This window comes from Scyliorhinus torazame, chromosome 11 (assembly GCF_047496885.1).
Source record: "Scyliorhinus torazame isolate Kashiwa2021f chromosome 11, sScyTor2.1, whole genome shotgun sequence".
NCBI lineage: Eukaryota > Metazoa > Chordata > Chondrichthyes > Carcharhiniformes > Scyliorhinidae > Scyliorhinus > Scyliorhinus torazame.
In genome coordinates, this window is record NC_092717.1 from 62,337,330 (window position 1) to 62,358,179 (window position 20,850).

Below are 20,850 nucleotides of genomic sequence, written 5' to 3' on the forward strand. Positions count from 1 at the left end.
GCCTGATTTAAAAGCCGATGTTACACTACATTGAAAATTGCTTGATCTGTGCCCAGAGCAATCCGGACAGATATGCAAGAAAGGCTCAGCTTAGTCACACCCGCCCCATTAATGGCTCCTGGACGAATTTGCAGATAGATTACATAGGACCCTTACCCCCCTGCAGAAATGGTTATTAGTATGTGTTGTTGGTCATCGACACCTTCACAAAATGGGTGGAAGCTTTTCCATTGAGGACGAATACAGCCAAGACAACAGCTAAAATACTAACACAGCACATATTTACAAGATGGGGCTTCCCACGCAGTATAGAGTCCGACCAAGGCTCCCATTTTACAGGACGAGTAATTAAAAACGTCCTAACAATTTTCGGAATCAGGCAAAAGTTTCACATCGCCTCCCACCCCCAGTCAAGCAGCATTGTAGAGAGGATGACCAGAACTCTAAAAGCCACTCTCAGGAAAATGGTGCAACAGAACAACAGCAACTGGGATTCAGTTCTCCCATTTGTTTTAATGTTATTAAGAAAACACGGTATCCACGTCCACAGGATATACCCCCCACACCCTCATGACCGGACGCCCCATGAAAGGGACAGAGTATTTATTGCTACTGTAATTGGCCAGCCCCACAGTCACCGCCCTCACACATGAGAATGCTGTACAGCAGCTAATTGAGAACATAAAGGCAGCCCAGCTCGCAGCAGCTGTGAGACTTGGGACCAGGAGGAAACAAAGCAAAGCTTGTTTCGATAAAACGGTACACGCCACTAAGTTTGTAGTAGGGCAGCAAGTGATGCTTTCCCTATACAACCCCAGTTCATTCCTTTCCCCCAAATTCTCCGGACTGCACTCCATTTCAGACAAAGTCAGCCCCTCGGTATACAAGATCACATATCCCAATGGTAAGTCTGCGTGCTTTCATATAAACCAGCTTAAGGCTTATGGCTCGCAGAACAACCATTCACACCACATCCTGCTCGCAGCAGCAGACGAGCACGCCCCACCCACAGATGACGTATTCCTACCCTCCCCCAACCACTCCAGCCCGTCCTCAGACACATCTTCAACTCCATCCCCAGAGGCACGACTCTCCCCCTCCCTTCCTTCAACCAGCAGCGACAGCGACAGTGATAGCGACAGCAATGACGACAGCCACAGCACACCACGTTATGATTATATCCCTGCACCAGGCCCTACTCCCAGTGAATCCGAGCATGATTCCAGAGAACCCGTCAGAAATCACGTATATCAAAGCCCCTGATCCAGACCCACCGCCCGACGATTACGGATGAAAACCTAGCAGCTCCAATCTCGACACATGATTCTGGCACCGAGACAATTCGTTCAGGCTCATCCAGAATGATGAGATGGACCCCAATTCAACCCAAGCAGCTTTAGTCAAATACTCCAGTCAAGAGGGGAAGCACGGTAGCATGGTGGTTAGCACAAATGCTTCATAGCTCCAGGGTCCCAGGTTTGATTCCGGCTTGGGTCACTGTCTGTGTGGAGTCTGCACGTCCTGCCCGTGTGTGCGTGGGTTTCCTCCGGGTGCTCTGGTTTCCTTCCACAGTCCAAAGATTTGATTCCGGCTGGGTCACTGTCTGTGTGGAGTCTGCACATCCTCCCCGTGTGTGCGTGGGTTTCCTCCGGGTGCTCTGGTTTCCTCCCACAGTCCAAAGATGTGCAGGTTAGGTGGATTGGCCATGCCGGTCGCTCAGGCAGTAGAGAAATGGCACTGGTCCCCGCCCTGCCAGAGGACCCCCCTCTGGTCAGCTACGCTCAGCTAGAACACATACAGCACTGGTCACCGTCCTACCCGGGGATTCCACCCATTTCTTACCAGCCGCGGCCCATACGCACCCCATTTTGGCACTTTCAGTTCAAAATTCTTTTGTTTGTTTTTAGCGACCCTTAGGTTGCTTCCGTATGCTATTTACATCCTCAAACACTAGGATGGTAGATCGCACAGGCTGCGAGACGGCTCACACGTGTCAGTAATTTTTCTCGGATGTCTTGTGTCCCCCCCAAAAAAATGAGGGAGTCACAGATGGTGACCAAGCATAATGGGCAATTGGCAACAAAGGACAGACAGACAGACATATGAGATGTTAAGCAAGATAATAACAGCTATTATGCTTGTGTCCATAGAACTCCAGAACCTGAGGAACCCCAGAGGAAGACAAAGAAGAAGACCAAAAGACGGAAAGATGAAGACAACCTTCATGTTCACCTGGATCTTAGCGGGATCCCTTCACTTACACACGGACGCTACAGCCCTGACCCCTACCACACAGGCCGTGACTGATTCCCACCCCCACCATACACTACACCCCGAGATAGTTAAACCCAAGATAGTTAACCCCGAGATAGTTACCGACACCCTGACCTGGTGTGACAAGTTCATAACCTGGTATTCACTATCTTACATAGTAGATTCACTCTTAGTACTGGCGATACTCTGCAGTACCGTGCAGCCACTTAGACTCAGAAAATGGCGAAGGAGAGCCTACCGCCCTCGCACCCCGGTATACACGTTTAGGTCCCCTATTTTTGGACTTCACCAAACCCCCCAAACCCTTGAGTGAATTAAAGTGCATCCATTTTTCTTTGTGTGTGTTTTGTTCAATAAAGAAATGTAAACCTCTGTGCTTGACTGCCAAGCCAGAGAAACTTGTGTTGCTGCTATTTGAACATTTAAAATGTTGTACAATTATTGTTGATTGTTTGAGTGAGGATAGTTTATTTAGGATAGTTAGTGATTCCAGTTTTTTATTTTGTAATGCATGCCTGTATGTCATAGCGCCCCGTAGAGTTTTATACTGATGTATGTAAGTAAAATGATTTTAGGTAAAAATTGTGTTTCATAGGGATAGGGCAGTGTAGAGCCCGTGAAGTGCTTATGGGTGCCCCGCTTGGTCAGAGAACGAAGATGACACAGTAGTGTGATCCTTCACGCTCCGCGTTGAGAATCACAAGGAGGGTGTGTAGCCATCTGGGATGGCCACTTCCCGATTACAAAATGGACACTTTGCAAAGATTGCAGGGAAAATGGACAATACTGGGAAAGAAAGCAGGTGCATAGTTTGTCTGTTGATTGGAGCCGTAGCTCCCAGACAAGACCGAAACTGCAAAGTCATTACCATACTAATGAGCCATCCCCGGGGACAAAAGAGTAACATTTGAGTAAACGATACCAAGGCAGACACCCCGGCGCCAGAGGAGACCAGATCAAAGCAGGCCAACGGCCACCTAGGACACGCCCAGCCATCAGGGCACCCACCCCTTTATTGGAGGAAATCGATAGGAACGATTGAGAAACGGCCCAATTAGTTGGGGCCAAGTTCAAGACCCACCAAAAGCGCGCAAAGCCCCCTTTGGGTTTAAGAAGGATCCTCCAAGTGAGAATCACTCTCTTGGCTCTGGCTCTCACCAAGGAGAGACCTGCCAAAGCGACATCAGAACAAGTAAGTCCAAGGTCAACGCTTGTTACCAGACAGATGCTCTTAGCTGTTATTCCATACCGGTTCAACCCCAGTAGCATCAGAACCGAACAACGGCCATTGTTCCTCTGACTGAGTGGGCGCCTGAAGCTAAGTATAGGCTTTAGCAGTAGTGATAGTTTAGTTTGTAGAGTTTTATGCATGAGCATATTTGACTGTGTGTGTAAATAAATGAGCATTGAGTTTGAACTGACTAACTGGTGTATCGAGTCTTTGCTCAGTATTCGGTTTTGAACCTTGTGGCGGTACCGAGAGATACCTGGTGACTCTGGAGCGAAACGTAATTAGAATTAAGGAAGGTGACCATATTGGCCGCCATCTTCAAAGCCAAATTAAGAGAAATACAATTAGCAACAGGGGGTTTTCCGACGGCGTGGGGCTGCCCCACAATGGGAAACCCCATTGACCGGCCGGCATAACAGAGAATCCCGCTGACGGGACGGGGCAGAAATGTTGCACGGCGGGGAGGAGAATCCAGCCGAGGGTGCTTTTTAGGTGGAGTGCAGCGACCCGTTTGGAAATGCAAAGAAATTGCTGCAAAAGCCACAGAAGTGGCAAAAAACTATTCACTTGCGTCTGTGTTAACCCAAGGGAGCAGGAGGGTCGGCAACTGCACCTGGCAGGGCAAAGTTCTGCTCCTACTGACTCAGGAACCCAAATGGCAGGAATGAGAGGTTTCCAGTGAAGGGACCATTGTGAATTGTGTCAAAGAAGAAAGAACATGAGATTGGCATCTACACATATTACTGCTGTAGCAGCAAGTGAATATGACCAGCCTTACTGAGAGGGAGAGCACTGGGACACAAGCTAGAGACGGTGTTGAGTGCATCAGTAACAAGGAGGGGGATTTCCCGAGACGTGGCCACTGAAATATGTTGCATGATACAATGACCTCTCGAAACACAGTCCGTCAATCCTGTCAGTGGCTGTAAAGGTTACTATCGCTGTCCATTTTTATGTATCAGGCTCTTTCCAGGGTTCAGCAGGAGACCTATCCAGAATCTAACAAGGGCAGCACAGTATCAGAGTGATTAGCACCATTGCTTCACAGCACCAGGGACCTGGGTTTGATTCCCAGCTTAGGTCACTGTCCGTGCGGACTCTACACATTCTTCCTGTGTTTGCGTGGGTTTCCTCCGGGTGCTCCGGTTTCCTCCCACAAAAGATATGCAGGTTAGGTAGATTGGCCATGCTAAATTTCCCTTTGTGTCCAAAAAATTAGGTGTGGTTACTGGGTTACGGGGATAGAGTGGAGGTGTGGGCTTAAATAGGGTGCCCTTTCCAACGGCTCGATGGGCCGATTGATGACTTCCTGCATTGTAAATTCTATGATTCTATGAATCAGCTGGTTTGTACTATTATACGCTTTATCTCAGGTGCAAGGATTGATCGATTGAACCTATGTCACCATACAGGGTCCAAATCAACAACTGGAGATCTTCATGAACCAAAAGCCCTTTCACTCCCTCAATGTGCAGGCAGTTTGTGACCGCAACAAGGTTTTTCATCAACTCCGCAAAATTCTCTTGTAACTCCTCAATGCTGAGGAGTTCCAAACTCCTTCAGCTATTTCATCCACCTGAGCAGATTGATAGTCTTATGAGTCAGGCACTCCCCCGGCCTCAACCCTGGCACGTGTAACCTGGCACCCGGCCACCTGGGAATTGCCAGCCTAGCATCATCCTAGTGCACCTGACAACCCAGCAGTTCCAAGGTTCACTGGTGCCAGCGGGAGTGCCAGGATGCTGCCCTGTCCCCAACTACACGGGGTCTCCAATGGCCTGCGAGACCCCCAAGGTACCCTTATGAAGGGTTCACATTTGTGTGCAGGCCTAAATGGTGCCCTGTCGGGTTCTTCCAGGCATGGTCGGTGATTCCTGGACCCCGGGAGAATCTGGCGAACGCATATTCATGATGGGCGAGGTCCAGATAACGACATTTTTAAAATGCCAGTACCCTGTTCAATTGTACCACATGTGGCCAAATGGCTGCTGTTGAATTTATGTTCAGGCTCAGTTTGCAGTTGCCTAAAGGGGGTCATTAGCAATGTCTGCAATTCAACGGCCTCATCACACCGGACTTGGTGCTGGGACAAGGCCGTTGAATCTCTCGAAACACCAAGTTGGGCTGGATGAGTCCATTGAATTTTGCCTGTTGCTAATGACCCCCTTCAAGCAACTGCAAACTGAGCCTGAACCTAAATTCAACAGCAGCTATTTGGCCACATGGAGTACAATCGAGCTGGGTATTCTTAAAATGTGCTTCCAGTGCCTTGATCACTCAGGTGGAGTTCTGCAGTATTCCTCTGCAGGGATATCCAGAATTGTAATGATATGCTACAGCAGAGGACAGGGCCTAACACTGGAAGAGGAAGATGCTATATCCGGAACTCAAATATCTGAGGGGAGGAAGATGAAGAGGACCAGGAAGCTTCTGTCCAATCTCGAGAATCTGGCAGGGAGGAGAATGAGGAAGTAGGAGGATGTTGTGGAGGGTGGAGGAGGATGTGGAAGGTGGAGCATGATGAGGAGGATAGAGGAGGATGATGAAGAGAGTTGAGGATGATGATGAGGGGAGCGGAGGAGGATAAGGTACGACCATGTAGCCAAGTTTGATTCTGTGCAGGGAGGGCTCTTCGCCATACATGTCCTAGTGTGAACCAGATTCACATAGGATCCCTACATCTAACACTTGCAAGCAGCCACTCCCTGGTGAGAAACTTCCACATGCACCTTTATATGGAATCCAAAGTTACTCAGGGAAATGTCCATCCCTAGCAAGAGAGAAAAGCAACATCAATGATTTTGACTCAGTTCCATGAACAAGGCAGAAACCATCATAACCACTTCATCAATATTTTACAAACACAAAAATAAGAAGTCCTTCACAACCCTGGACTCTCCGCATTGCCACCAATGGCTGTCAATGAGGCGCCAAAGCTGCCACCCTTGAATACTCAAACCATGCTGCCAATGCCGAGAGTACCAGTAGGAATGATGAATTGGCAACACAGTGGGGCAGTGGGTTCGCCCTGCTGCTTCACGGCGCCGAGGTCCCAAGTTCGATCCTGGCTCTGGGTCACTGTCCGTGTGGAGTTTGCACATTCTCCCTGTGTTTGCGTGGATTTTGCCCCCACAACCCAAAGATGTGCAGGCTAGGTAAATTGGCCACGCTAAATTGCCGCTTAATTGGACAAAAATAATTGGGCACTCTAAATTTATATACAAAAAAGGAATGATGAATTCAAACCTTATGCCTGCTGATATGATTGTGTATGTTAACAGACATCCAGATGTTGCAAATTGTGAAGGGTGAGACCACAACTGTGTTGGGCCAGCTCTTTGAATGACCTACTGCATTATCCACTCACCTTCGTGGTCCAGTTTCAAGACTGAATGATATCTGCAACATGCAAAGTTCCCATAAACCTCAGTTCCCTTAATTCCAAAGCACAGCCTCTGCCACCTGGAATACACAAGTTTCCAAATTATTGGGGACAGCGGACAAGCAATCTTCACTGGAGTATCAGTAGCATCTCAACCTCTGTTGACTACACTTAGGTCACGGTATGACACTGATGTGAAGATGACTTCCTCGCAACCAGCACTCATGCTTCAGATACGCCTGATCAACTCAATCTGATTACTGAGTCTGACCAATGAGCCTCTCGTATAGTCAAGCATGGATGGACAATGAATGATGTAAGGAGTATCTCAGTCCTCGAATCTTTGTTCATGGCTACCTCAGCCCGATGCATCACACAAGCATCATACAAGCTTGCCACCCTCGCATTAATTCTGTCTACACCTCCCGCTGCCTCAGGAAGGCACAGTAAGAATTCTTACAACACCGGGTTAAAGTCCAACAAGTTTGTTTCGAATCACTAGCTTTCGGAGCACTGCTCCTTCTTCAGGTGAATGAAGAGGTAGGTTCCAGAAACATATATATAGACAAATCAAAAGGCCATCCTATTGTATCAGGCAATGGAACCCTGTGTGAGAACCTCTCTGGCTACATTGAGCGCATCTTGAAACCTATCATACAAGGAACGGGCAGCTTCTGTCGCTATACAATGGACTTCTTACAGGAACTCAGCACCCATGGACCAGTTGAACCAGGAACATTCCTCGTCACAATGGACGTCTCGGCACTCTATACCAGCATCCCCCATGATGACGGCATAGCTGCAACAGCCTCGGTACACAACACCGACAACTGCCAATTTTCAGATGCAATTCTGCAACTCATCCGCTTCATTCTGGATCACAAGGTCTTCACCTACGACAACAAGTTCTTCATCCAGACGCACGGAACAGCCATGGGGACCAAATTCGCACTTCAATATGCCAATATCTTCATGCACAAGTTTGAACAAGACCTCCTCACCGCACAGGACCTTCAACCGACGTTATACACCAGATACATCGATGACATTTTTTTCCTTTGGATCCACGGTGAAGAATCACAGAAATGACTACACGATGACATCAATAAGTTCCATCCCACCATCAGACTCACCATAGAATACTCTCCAGAATCGGTTGCATTCCTGGACACACTCATCTCCATCAAGGACGATCACCTCAGCACTTCGCTTTACCGCAAACCCACGGATAACCTCATGATGCTCCACTTCTCCAGCTTCCACCCTAAACACATTAAAGAAGCCATCCCCTATGGGCAAGCCCTCCGTATACACAGGATCTGCTCAGACGAGGAGGAGCGTAACAGAAATCTACAGATGCTGAAAGATGCTGTCATACGAACGGGATATGGCGCTCGACTCATCGATCAACAGTTCCAATGTGCCACAGCATAAAACCGCACCGATCTCCTCAGAAGACAAACACAGGACACAATCGATAGAGTACCCTTCGTCGTCCAGTACTTCCCTGGAGCGGAGAAACTATGACATCTTCTTCGCAGCTTTCAACACGTCATCGATGAAGGCGGACATCTTGCCAAGGTCATCCCCACACCCTTACTACTTGCCTTCAAACAACTGCGCAACCTCAAACAAACCATTGTTTGCAGCAAACTACCCAACCTTCAGAACAGTGACCACGACACCACACAACCCTGCCATGGCAATCTCTGCAAGACATGCCAGATCATCGACATGGGAACCACTATTACACGTGAGAACACCATCCACCAGGTACGCGGTACGTACTCGTGCAACTCGGCCAACATTGTCTACCTCATACGCTGCAGGAAAGGATGTCCCGAAGCGTGGTACATTGGCGAGACCATGCAGACGCTGCGACCACGGATGAACGGACATCGCGCGACAATTGCCAGGCAGGAATGTTCCTTTCCTGTCGGGGAACACTTCAGCAGTCAAGGGCATTCAGCCTCTGATCTTCGGGGAAGCGTTCTCCAAGGCAGCCTTCAGGACGCGCGACAAGGCAGAATCGCCAAGCAAAAACTTATCGCCAAGTTCCGCACACATGAGTATGGCCTCAATCGGGACATTGGCATCATGTCGCATTACATTCAGCCCCCACCATCTGGCCTGGGCTTGCGAAAGCCTACCAACATTCCTGGCTTGAGACAATTCACACCTCCTTAACCTGTGATTATCCCTCTCTCCAGTTGACCTGTAAAGACTTAATTCCCTGCAAAGACTCGCATTCAAATTATCGTCTTGCATCTTTGACTTTGTCTATATACATGTTTCTGGAACCTACCTCTTCATTCACCTGAGGAAGATGCAGTGCTCCGAAGGCTAGTGATTTGAAACAAACCTGTTGGACTGTAACCTAGTTTTGTAAGACTTCTTTCTGTGGTCACCCCAGTCCAACGCTGGCATCTCCACATCAGGAACGCAGGCAGCATTGTCAGAGACCCCTCCCACCAAGGCTTTGCCCTGTTCCAGACCCTTCCATCAGGCAGAATATGCAGAAGTCTGAAGACCCGCACATCCAGACATAGGAAAGCTTCTTCCCCACAGCTACTAGACTCCTCAACGACTCTCCCTCGGACTGATCTGTTGCCTGTAAGAACACTATTCCCAATGCCCTATGCTACTCTTGCTCATGTATTTGCTTTGTTTGGCCCTTGTTCCACACTGTAACCAATCACTATTTGTTGATGTACTATTTGTTAATGTACTTTGTAGATTAATCTTTTTGTCTCCTATGTAAGTACTGTGTACATTCCCTTGGCCGCAGAAAAATACTTTTCACTGTACTTCGGTGCAAGTGACAAAATAAATCAATAAATAAATCAATCAATCTCATGTTAAAGGGCAGAGGAGGAAGAACTCTTTCACTGCCTCACAAATACAGTCACACCCTTGCTCTTGATGACGTCAATGTGAGATAGACCTTAGCTTGCCTCACACAGTGTTGCTGGTGAGAACAACCTTTACTGATGTTAACATTCTTCTCGTTGAGTTTTGTAATGTACAAAAACACACCCAAGATATCTAAAGTGTGTATTTACATTTACTTAAAAAGTGCTTAATTGTGATATGTACAATGTGAAATGTGTAACCATGGTGAACCCATTAGTGCTATATTCGCATCCACGCCTGCGGTTTAGAGGGAAGATAAGAACATCTCTTTTCATCCAGAGGTTGGTAGGGGTTTGGGAGTAGAGGCAGAAACCTTCAACTCAGTTAAAAGGTGTTTGGATGTGTACCTGAAATCCTGGAACCTCGAGGGCTACAAACCTAGCACTGTAAAATGGGATTAGGCCGAGTGACTCACTTTTCAGCCAACGCAGACACAATGGGCAGAGTGGCCTCCTTCTGTGCCATAAGCCTTTGTACATTTTCTGAATATCTGAAAGGAAGGATTGTGCTGAGATGTGGGGAGGGGGAAGAGGACTGGCAGTACGTGATATGCACCTTAGGAGAGTCAGCAAGGACACGAATGGCTGAATGGCCTTCTGTGCTGTAACTATGCTATTCTATGACTCTATGGTTGCAAGAAGCCCTCTCCCCCCTCCAGGTTTCCTCAGAGGAGATGGAGGTAGGCTGCTCACTTCTTGTTCTGTGTGGCAATGACAAGTGCGTTGGCCTGCCTCATTCTGCAGGCACCCATTGGATCCTCCTTCAGATTGCGATCTCTGTACGGGCAGCCTGGTCACTAGTGCCTGTGGAGCAGACGAGAGTGCAAGTGGAGGGGCTGGAGAGATGGAGGAAGTGGAGGGTGCTGAGGAGCTATCGGTACCTTCACCCTCCTCAGCGACCTGCGCAGCCCACATGTCTGCATCAGATTTGCCAAATGCTGTTCCCCAAACTCCCCAGGGCCAGTAAAATTCTGCCTGCAAAGTTTATTAGTCTCCTGTGGTATATGATTCTTTCATCCTTTGGGCAATCAGTCGTTCAATTTTTCAAGTTGCTGCATTGAGTGCAACCAATTATTACTGTAGTAAACGTAACACCTACTTTACTGTCCACTAATTTTAGAGTGAACTTTTTGAAAAGACTATATTATTAAAATAAATTTTGATCAGAAGCACTATATTGATTGTCACAAAACACTTTGGATGATATTGTCTGAGCTGGCTGCAGGCAGTCAGTAAAAAAACTGACTCCCCTTAAAAACAAGTTTGATTTCCCTGAATTTAACATGTGGGATGGGCTATGAGAAATATCCAATAGAATTAGTGGAGCTTGTCCAGGCTACGAAAAAGCAGGAAGAAAGTTCAGCAAATTCCTTGCAAGCTACGAACCAGCTGTTTTGTTTCTAGCATGCACGATGGTAGGTGATCCTTTGGAACTTTAAACTGCTTCAGATCTCCACAAAGCACAGCGCAGGCCTGTTTTACTGCACAAGGTAAGCTTATGATTGCCAAATGACTTTGAAAATTGAGATTGTGTTGGATTTTGTTCCAAGAACTGGGTGGTTATGTTAAACTCAGCGTTGTAATTTTTAATTGTGTTGTCTTTAAAATACTCATGTGAAAAGAATTGGTAATGCTTTTTAGTTGATTGGAGGGGAAGATCTTTTGCAAAACATGTCAAACCAATAGTGTGGCTACACAAATGCTTCAGCTACAAAGTTACAATTGTTTTCAAAAGTTGTAAATTTGGAGATTAGTTTTGATCCTTGTTTCCTTGACAAAGCACAAACAAATCTGTAATGGGTTTATAGGACTCCAGTCAATGTACTTTCAAAGCTTCAAACAGGAGAGATAACTGAAGAGGAAACAACATGTCCAGTTGGGAAACAGATGATGAAAAATGATTCGCAGTATCCAAAGTGCTTGGGTAATTCCTGTCTCTTACTCCGGATAATTAAGCTTTCCTAGTTTAGATTACACTCACTGATGTGTCTTAGCATCTTGTAACTTCAAGGATATCCTTACTGCCTCTAATCACAAGCTCGGTTTTTAACTTGAATATCAAATAAACAGGAAACTTATATTTCTTTAATACAAGATTCTACTTCTGAAAAGCTGCACAATATCACTACACCACCTCATTTTAGGCTTTAACTGCTGAATTAATTTAATGGGAAGTAGTTTACATAGTAAATAAATAATGGTGTTGTAATATTTTTATTAACACTAACTATACTAGTCTCTTGAAATAAGGAACATAATGTTTTCTGACCTTTATATTAAGCTCAAAGTTTACAATTAATCTCAGTACGTGCATAGTTACAGTCATAAGAATTTTTACAGCACAGAAAGGGACCCTTCGGCCCATTGTGTCCGTACCGGCTATCAAGCACCTATTTACTCTAATCCCATTTTCCACCACTTGGCCCGTAGCCTTGTATGCTATGACATTTCAAGTGCTCACCTAAATACTTCTTAAATGTTGTGAGGGTCCCCGCTTCTACCACCCTTTCAGGTGGTGAGTTTGAGATTCCCTCCACCCTCTGGGTGGAAATCTTTTCCTCACATCTCCTTTAAATCTCCTGCCCCTTACTTTAAATTTCTACCCCTTGGTTATTGACCCCTCTGCTAAGGGGAAAAGCTTCTTCCTATTCACCCCAACTATGCCTCTCATAATTTTATACACCTCAATCATGTCCCCCGTCAGCCTTGTGTACTCACAAGGAAAACAACCCAGCCTATCCTAATAATAATAATCTTTATTAGTGTCACAAGTAAGCTTAAATTTACACTGCAATGAAGTCACTGTGAAAATCCCCTCGTCGCCACATTCTGGCCCCTGTTCGGGTACACTGAGGGAGAATTCAGAATGTCCAATTCACCTAACAGCACATCTTTTGGGACTTGTGTGAGGAAAGCAGAGCACCCGGAGGAAACCAACGCAGACACGGCAATAACGTGCAGACTCCGTACAGACGCTGACGCAAGCCGCGAATCAAACCCGAGTCCCTGGTGCTGTGAAGCAACAGTGCCAACCACTGTGTTACTGTGCCGCCCTCTGTTACTCTTGACAGTTGGAACACTCCAGCTGAGGCACTTTTCCAGAGCAATCACATTCTTCCTATAGTGTGGCGACCAGAACTGCACACAGTACTCCAGTGTTTTATACAGGTGCTTTATGTCATGATTTCCTTCGAACATCTGAAGTGTTTGGTAGGGTTCTAGTGGGTATGTAGGTCACTGCTAAGGCTGATCTGCACCTGGATAGTTCTGCTGTAAATAGGACATGATAATGCAGTTGATTGAGTTTTGGGCGAGTTGCTGGCTCATGACTTTCTCTTCTTGTGTTTTCTCTCTTGCCTCTGATGCATTTGTTTTTGGGCCAGGATGCCAACGATGCCAAATTTCTCCGCACCGCCACTCTCCTCAACCTCACCTACAACAAGGAGAAGTGCGTGTTTAGCAAGACCCGCTTAGCCATACTTAGCTATGTGGTCCAGAACGGAGTTCTGGGGCCCGTTCCCGACCGCATGCGCCCCCTCATGGAGCTCCCCCCTCCCCACTGTCCCAAGGCCCTCAAACGCTGCCTGGGGTTCTTCTCGTACTACGCCCAGTGGGTCCCAAACTATGCGGACAAGGCCCGCCCACTCATACAGTCCACACACTTTCCCCTGACGGCCGAGGCACAACAGGCCTTCGCCCGTATCAGAGCCGATATCGCCAAGGCCGGGATGCACGCAGTAGACGAGACACTGCCCTTTCAAGTAGAGAGCGACGCAACGGACGTCGCCCTGGCCGCCACCCTCAATCAGGCAGGCAGACGCGTGGCATTTTTCACCCACACACTTCATGCCTCAGAAATTCGGCACTCATCCGTCGAAAAAGAGGCCCAAGCTGTTGTTGAGGCTGTGCGGCATTGGAGGCATTACCTGGCCGGCAGGAGACTCACTCTCCTCACTGACCAACGGTCGGTAGCCTTCATGTTCAATAACACACAGCGGGGCAAGTCCAACTCTAGTCTTTATTCAATTGATCATGCATCACCATTATGATGAATTTCTCAGGGCAACCAAATTTCTCCATTACTTTCCAAAGGCTCTCATGGCTGACAGTGTCAAAGGCCTTGGTCAGGTGAACAAACATGGTGTACTTGACATTTCTGTCCTTGGAGCTGTCTAACTGCTAACACCATGGGCGGGATAGTCCGTTGGCTGATGTGAAACGTGATTGGACAGAGAATAGGTTCCAACACTAAGATTGTGGCGGATGCCAATTTGGGCGGCACAGTAGCACAGTGGTTAGCACTGTTGCTTCACAGCACCAGGATCCCAGGTTCGATTCCCGACTTGGGTCACTGTGGAGTCTGCACGTTCTCCCCGTGTCTGTGTGGGTTTCCTCCGGGTGATCCGGTTTCCTCCCACAAGTCCCGAAAGACGTGCTTGTTAGGTGAATTGGACATTCTGAATTCTCCCTCTGTGTACTTGAACAGGCGCCAGAGTGTGGCAACAAGGGGCTTTTCACAGTAACTTCATTGCAGTGTTAATGTAAGCCTACTTGTGACAATAAAGAGTATTATTAGTGACGCCAAATCGCTATTCTCCGTCATCTCGACAGCGGCATCACTGCGGTCCGGAACATATGTACAGTAAACACTGTTTGCACGTCATTAGTGGGCTCGACCCGGTATTGTTCGAGGCCTCCGTGATGCTCCACCTCCTGAATTTCTGATGGCACGGTTCACTTGTGCTTTTAAAAATCGTTAAACCGGCACCATGGCTGCAGAGAGAGAGAGAGGGGGTACGCACGGTGTACAACATCGCCATAGTTTGCTGACAGTTGTGTCACTGACCGGGAGTTTGCTGCCAGGGCTCGGGGGAGTAGTGGGGGTTGACCAGAAGTGGGCTGTGGGGCATGGGTGAATGAGCACGGAACACGATTGCCGCAGCCGGCAAGGCAGCTATGCAGCTGCACACACCGCTAAAAGCCCACTGTGAACACAGATCATATAGGTGTCCCTCCAGGTCATCCCAACTGGGTGCCCTTTGGCCCCAGCTGACCCTCAGTTGTCTGGACGCACTCCAACACACCCAATGCCATCTTGTTGGTTGGGGTGAGTGTGTGTGGGGAGTGAAGTGTGTATCTGCGGCTGCAGCTTGTCAGGCTCCCGAGTGTCAATCACGGATCTGTGAATCCCGCACCATTTCTCATTGGGATCGATTGTGTTCTACGCCGCGCCGGTGCTAGCCCCTCCATAATCGCTGAATCGATTCAGATTCGGCTGTCTGCTAGTTCTGCTGTCGTGAAAGTCCACAAATCCTGTGTTCGGCGTCAACACTGATGGCGGGATTCTCTGTTGCCCAACGCCGATATCATAATCAGCAATCGGGCGGAGAATCCCTTCCTACGCCCAAATCGGGGGCGGCACTGGTTTGATGACGGTTTTCGTGCCTCCGTCCCCTCTGATATGGCATCATCGCATTGTGCGCTGCACGCCGTTGAAACGTGGAATCCCGCCCCATATCAGTGGTTCCTCAACCTTTTCTGAAAGTGCACTGACTGTAGATTCATTGAGCCATATTTTCATTTGGAGGCCTCAGTCAGTTCCAAATGAAAAAAGAGCTGATGCAAATCTGGCGTCAGAGATGAAGTCCACCCACTTTTACAGTATAGTTAATTTGAATAATTATTAAAATGGACAAAGAGTCATCTGAGATTCAATAGGGCAAGGGTATTCAGAGGCAAATTGTAAGCAAGTCAAATTTAGAGATTAGGAAAAATAAAGGGAGCTATCACAACAGAGGGAGAAACAACAGAACTGCCTGATAAAAGTTCAAAAACCTTGTTAACCCTCTGCACTCCTACTCTTCTTGACCCAGAAGCAGTGCTGAACATGTTTATCAGGCCTGGGAAAGCTGGTTTACATCAGTTAAATCTGAAACTATGGTGATTTGAAGCTTCATTAATGTATTTAAATATGTCTCTGGTGGGCAAGTTAGTTTCTCCCCTCCCCCAACCAACCAAGTAAAAGCAGATTTTGGCACATCAGAGGTAGTTTGGGGTTGGACTTCTGACTTCAAACATGTCCCTCTCTTGCCCAAACGGTGACTCCGATATTCATTTAGATGGGCCTCAATGAAGAGAGCTTCGTATAAGTTTTGAATTTCAAGTTCTATTACTGTTCCCCTCTTCTGCCTGTTACAGCGGAATATTGATTTTTAATTTCATTTGTTCTCCCTCAGTATCCTTCCCCGTGTTGAAATGGACCATGGTGTGTTTCGCAAACCCCAGTTCATGAGGTCCAGTGTTAAAGATAACCCCACAGCAGGGGTGAAACAAAACTAGGAGTTGAAATGAAATGAAAATCACTTATTGTCACAAGTAGGCTTCAAATGAAGTTACTGTGTAAAGCCCCTAGTCGCCACATTCCGGCGCCTGTTCGGGGAGGCTGGTAGGGGAATTGAGCCCGCGCTGCTGGCCTTGGTCTGCTTTACAAACCAGCTATTTAGCCCACTGTGTTAAACCAGCTATTCACGCATTGGAAACCCGAGGGATGAATCGTGACACAACATTTACACTTACAAGCATACAAAATCGAAAGGTAGAGAAACAAATAGAAAGAAGGCACAAATTGTGGGTTACTTAAAAAAAACATCAAAAAAGGTTTTGGCATTAATTCAGATGAGTAGAGTCCAGTAAGTCGATGTCTAATGGAAGTTATCAAGTGGCTTTGTCAGGCAGAATTCTTGATCTTTGTCATCGGAACTTGTGTGGTAAACCACGGTATTGCATTGTATGGCAGTGTGTTGTGTTGTACATGCCTGGGCTTGTCCAGGCTGGCTCCGCCTGTGGCTCCTCCCCTTGGGATGATGTATAAAGGTGGCAAGTTTCCGCCTCCGACCCAGTTCGGGTCCAGAGGCAGGAGGCTTGCTGTTTAGTGTATTAAAGCCTCAGTTACGTTCATCATTCGTCGTGTCTTATTGATTGTGTATCAATTTAATACACTAAACTCCTGAAGATGAACTCATCACTCAAGCCCGATCGCTTGGAGCTGGACCCACAGGCAGCCAACATCACAGAAACTGGCACTGGCTAAGCTGCTTCGAAGCGTACTTTGCATCCTTCACAGACCTCCAGAAGAAGCAGATCCTCCACGCACGGGTGAGCCCAAGAGTCTTTCTCCTCATCAGGGACGCCCCCTCGTACACAGAGGCAATAACGTTGCTAAAGGGACAATACGTGAAATCTGTTAACCAGGTCTCTGCTAGGCCCCTCCTCGCCATGAGAGGGCAACGCCCTGGGGAATCACTTGCAGAATTCCTGCGTGCCTTGCGTATACTCTGCCGGAACTGTGATTGCCGGGTGTTATCGGCTATCCAGCACGCGGAGCTGCTGATCCGCTTATGTCGCGGGCATGAACTCAAACTATATCCACCAGCGATTATTAGAAGGGGGGACACTCGGCCTCCCAGAGATAGTGCAACTCTCCAACCCACTGGAGGTGGCCTCCCAGAACATGGGGGCCTCCACCTCCAACCGCGCAGCACCTTCGTGGGCCTCGTGGGTGTGGCTGCAGGCCACATTCCCGTGCTTAGACAATGTCACCATCTGCGGCCATGACCAGCAGGATCATGACGTGAACCTCCGGCACTTCCTCCACAACCATCCATCAACCGACCCGAGTGCGACGCAAGCCTGTGCTGCGCAGTGCGCCACCAATGCCGGAGGCCCGAGGTGCTAAGTTTGCGGCCAGAGTAATCACCCCAGACAACGCTGCCCGGCACGGAACGCAACTCGCAACGGGCGTGAGAGGAAGGGCCATTTTGCAAAAGACAGCCAGGCTCGATCTCCCCCTAAAACTTCTAGGCCCGGCAGCACTGCCTGCTGCCTGTCAGGGCCGCCCCCAGCTGCCGCGCCACCCGCCATGTGCGACCCGTGGGTGCCGCCATCTTTGCCACCATCTTCAATTTCGGCCGCCACGTGCGACCCATGGGGGCCGTCATCTTTAACGCATCCTCCAACCACCACGCGCGACCCAGGGGGGCCGCCATCTTGGACGCCATCGCCGCTGCCACCCGTCACGCACGACCTATGGGGGCTGCCATCTTGTACGCCATCGCCGCTGCCACTTGCCATGCCTGACCCATGGGGGCCGCCATCTTGGACGCCATCGCCGATGCCACCCGCCACATGCGACTCATGGGGGCCGCCATCTTGGGACCACTCCACAGCCTCCCGGGAGCCCAGCTCACCCGACCGTACGCTGGCCGCCGCTACCGCCGACCAGCCTACCAACCGCCTTCCGAAGCTCGCCTCCATCACGCTCGACCAGTCCCAGCCGCACCACCTCGCGAAGTCCACCATGACCGTCCGGATCAACGGGCACGAGGCAGCCTGCCTTTTCGACTCCGGGAGCACAGACTGCTTCATACACCTGGATACGTTAAGGCGCTGCTCCCTCCCAATCCTACCCGTGACCCAGAAAATCTCCCTGGCCTCCGGATCCCACGCGGTAGAAATCCGGGAGTACTGTGTCACGACCGTTACTGTACAAGGCGTAGAGTACACTAACTTCAAACTCTACGTCCTTCCCCATCTCTGTGCTGCCCTATTGCTGGGGCTCGACTTCCAGTGCCACCTCCAGAGACTTACTTTAAAATTCGGCGGACCCCTGCCCCCCCTCACTGTATCCTCGCGACCCTTAAGGTCGCCCCACCCTCCCTCTTCGCAAATCTCACCCCGGACTCTAAGTCCGTCGCTACCAGAAGCAGACGCTACAGTGCCCAGGACAGGGCCTTCATCAGGTCAGAGGTCCAGCAACTCCTGCGAGTGGGGATCATTGAGGCTAGTAACAGCCCCTGGAGAGCTCATGTGGTGGTCGTCAAGACTGGGGAGAAGCACCGGATGGTCATTGATTGCAGCCAGACCATCAACCGGCACATGCAGCTCGATGCGTACCCCCTCCCCGCATATCTGACATGGTCAGTCAGATTGCGCAGTATCGAGTCTTCTCCACAGGTGACTTGAAGTCCGCGTACCACCAGCTCCCTATCCTCCTGGAGGATCACCAATACACTGCCTTCGAGGCAGACGGCCGCCTCTACCTCTTCCTCCGGGTCCCCTTCGGCGTCACCAATGGGGTCTCGGTCTTTCACAGAGAAATGGACCGAATGGTTGACCAGTACGGGCTGCGGGCCACATTCCCGTACTTAGACAATGTCACCATTTGTGGCCATGACCAGCAGGATCATGACGTGAACCTCCGGCACTTCCTCCACACCGCTAAACTCCGGAATCTCACCTATAATAGAGAAAAATGCGTCTTCCGCACAACCCGCCTAGCCATCCTCGGCTACGTCGTGGAACACGGAGTCCTAGGGCCCGACCCCGACTGCATGCGCCCCCTCCTGGAACTCCCTCTCCCCCACTGCCCCAAGGCCCTGAAGAGATGCCTGTGTTCTTCTCGTACTATGCCCAGTGGGTCCCCAACTATGCGGACAGGTTCCGTCCACTGATCAAATCCATCAATTTTCCCCTGAAGGCTGAGGCCCGACTGGCCTTCAATCGCATCAAGGCAGATATTGCCAAAGCCACAATGCACGAGTCCATCCAATTCCAAGTGGAGAGCGATGCGTCGGACTTTGCTCTGCCCGCTACCCTCAACCAGGAGGGCAGGCCCAAGGCTTTCTTCTCCCGTACCCTCCATGCCTCCGAAATTCGACTCTCCTCTGTCGAAAAGGAAGCCCAAGCCACCGTAGAAGCTGTGTGACATTGGAGGCATTACCTGGTTGGCAGGCGATTCACTCTCATCACTGACCAACGGTCGGTTGCCTTCATGTACAATAACACACAGCGGGGCAAGATTAAGAATGACAAGATTCTCAGGTGGAGGATCGAGCTTTGCACCTACAGCTATGATATCTTGTATCAACCTGGGAAGCTGAATGAGCCCCCAGATGCCCTATCCCACGGTACATGTGCCAGCGCACAGGTAGACCGACACCGGGCCCTCCACAATGACCTCTGTCACCCGGGGGTCACCCGTTATTTTCACTTCATCAAGGCTCGCAACCTGCCTTACTCCATCGAGGAGGTCAGGACCGTGACCAGGGACTGCCAGGTCTGCGCGGAGTGCAAACCGCACTTCTATCGGCCAGACAGAGCGCACCTGGTAAAGGCCTCCCGCCCTTTTGAGCGCCTCAGCATCGACTTCAAAGGGCCCCTTCCCTCCACTGACCGTAACGTGTACTTCCTCAACATCGTAGCCGAGTACTCAAGATTCATCTTCGCCATCCCGTGCCCTGACATGACCTCTGCCTCCGTTATCAAGGCCCTGCACAATCTTTTCACCCTGTTCGGGTTCCCTGCCTACATCCACAGTGATCGGGGATCCTCCTTTATGAGCGACGAGTTGCGTCAGTTCCTGCTCAGCAAAGGCATCATCTCCAGCAGGACGACCAGTTATAACCCCCGGGGAAACGGACAGGTGGAGAGGGAGAACGCGACGGTCTGGAAGGCCGTCCTTCTGGCCCTGCGGTCTAGAAGTCTCCCAGTCTCCCGCAGGCAGGAGGTCCTCTCCGACGCACTCCACTCCATCCGGTCACTCCTGTGTACAGCCACCAACGAGACTCCTCATGAACGTATGTTTGCCTTCCCTAGGAAATCCACCTCCGGGGACTCGCTGGCTGACAGTCCCAGGGCCCGTCCTTCTCCGGAAGCATGCAAGGAGCCATAAAACCGGCCCCCTCATCGAGAAAGTCCTACCCACAATATGCCTATGTGGCACACCAGGATAGGCGGCAGGACACAGTCTCCTTTCGGGATTTGGCACCTGCAGGTTCCCCAGCGACTATCACCACCCTACACCGTCTTCCCCCACCCCTGCCCACCTACCTCACGAACTAGCACCCGCAAGCCCACCGGCGACAATCACCACCACCTCCGCCCAAACACCGCCCCCCCCCCCTTCACCAACTCAACATCTGGGTGAAGAAGAAGACAACACGCTCCCGGAAGCACAGGTCTCGACACCGGTGCCCACACCACAGCCGGGACTG

At 49.6% G+C, this 20,850-nt stretch overlaps 1 protein-coding gene across 2 annotated transcripts in view; it reads left to right on the forward strand.

The window, feature by feature from the left end:
- Nucleotides 1–11,169: 11,169 nt before the first annotated feature.
- itprid1 (ITPR interacting domain containing 1) overlaps nucleotides 11,170–20,850 on the forward strand; it is a 302,950-nt gene continuing 293,269 nt past the window's right edge. For both annotated transcript variants that reach the window (XM_072467364.1, XM_072467365.1), the window contains exon 1: nucleotides 11,170–11,289. The gene's annotated coding sequence lies outside the window, so the exon portion shown is untranslated. The remainder of the gene's footprint in view (nucleotides 11,290–20,850) is intronic.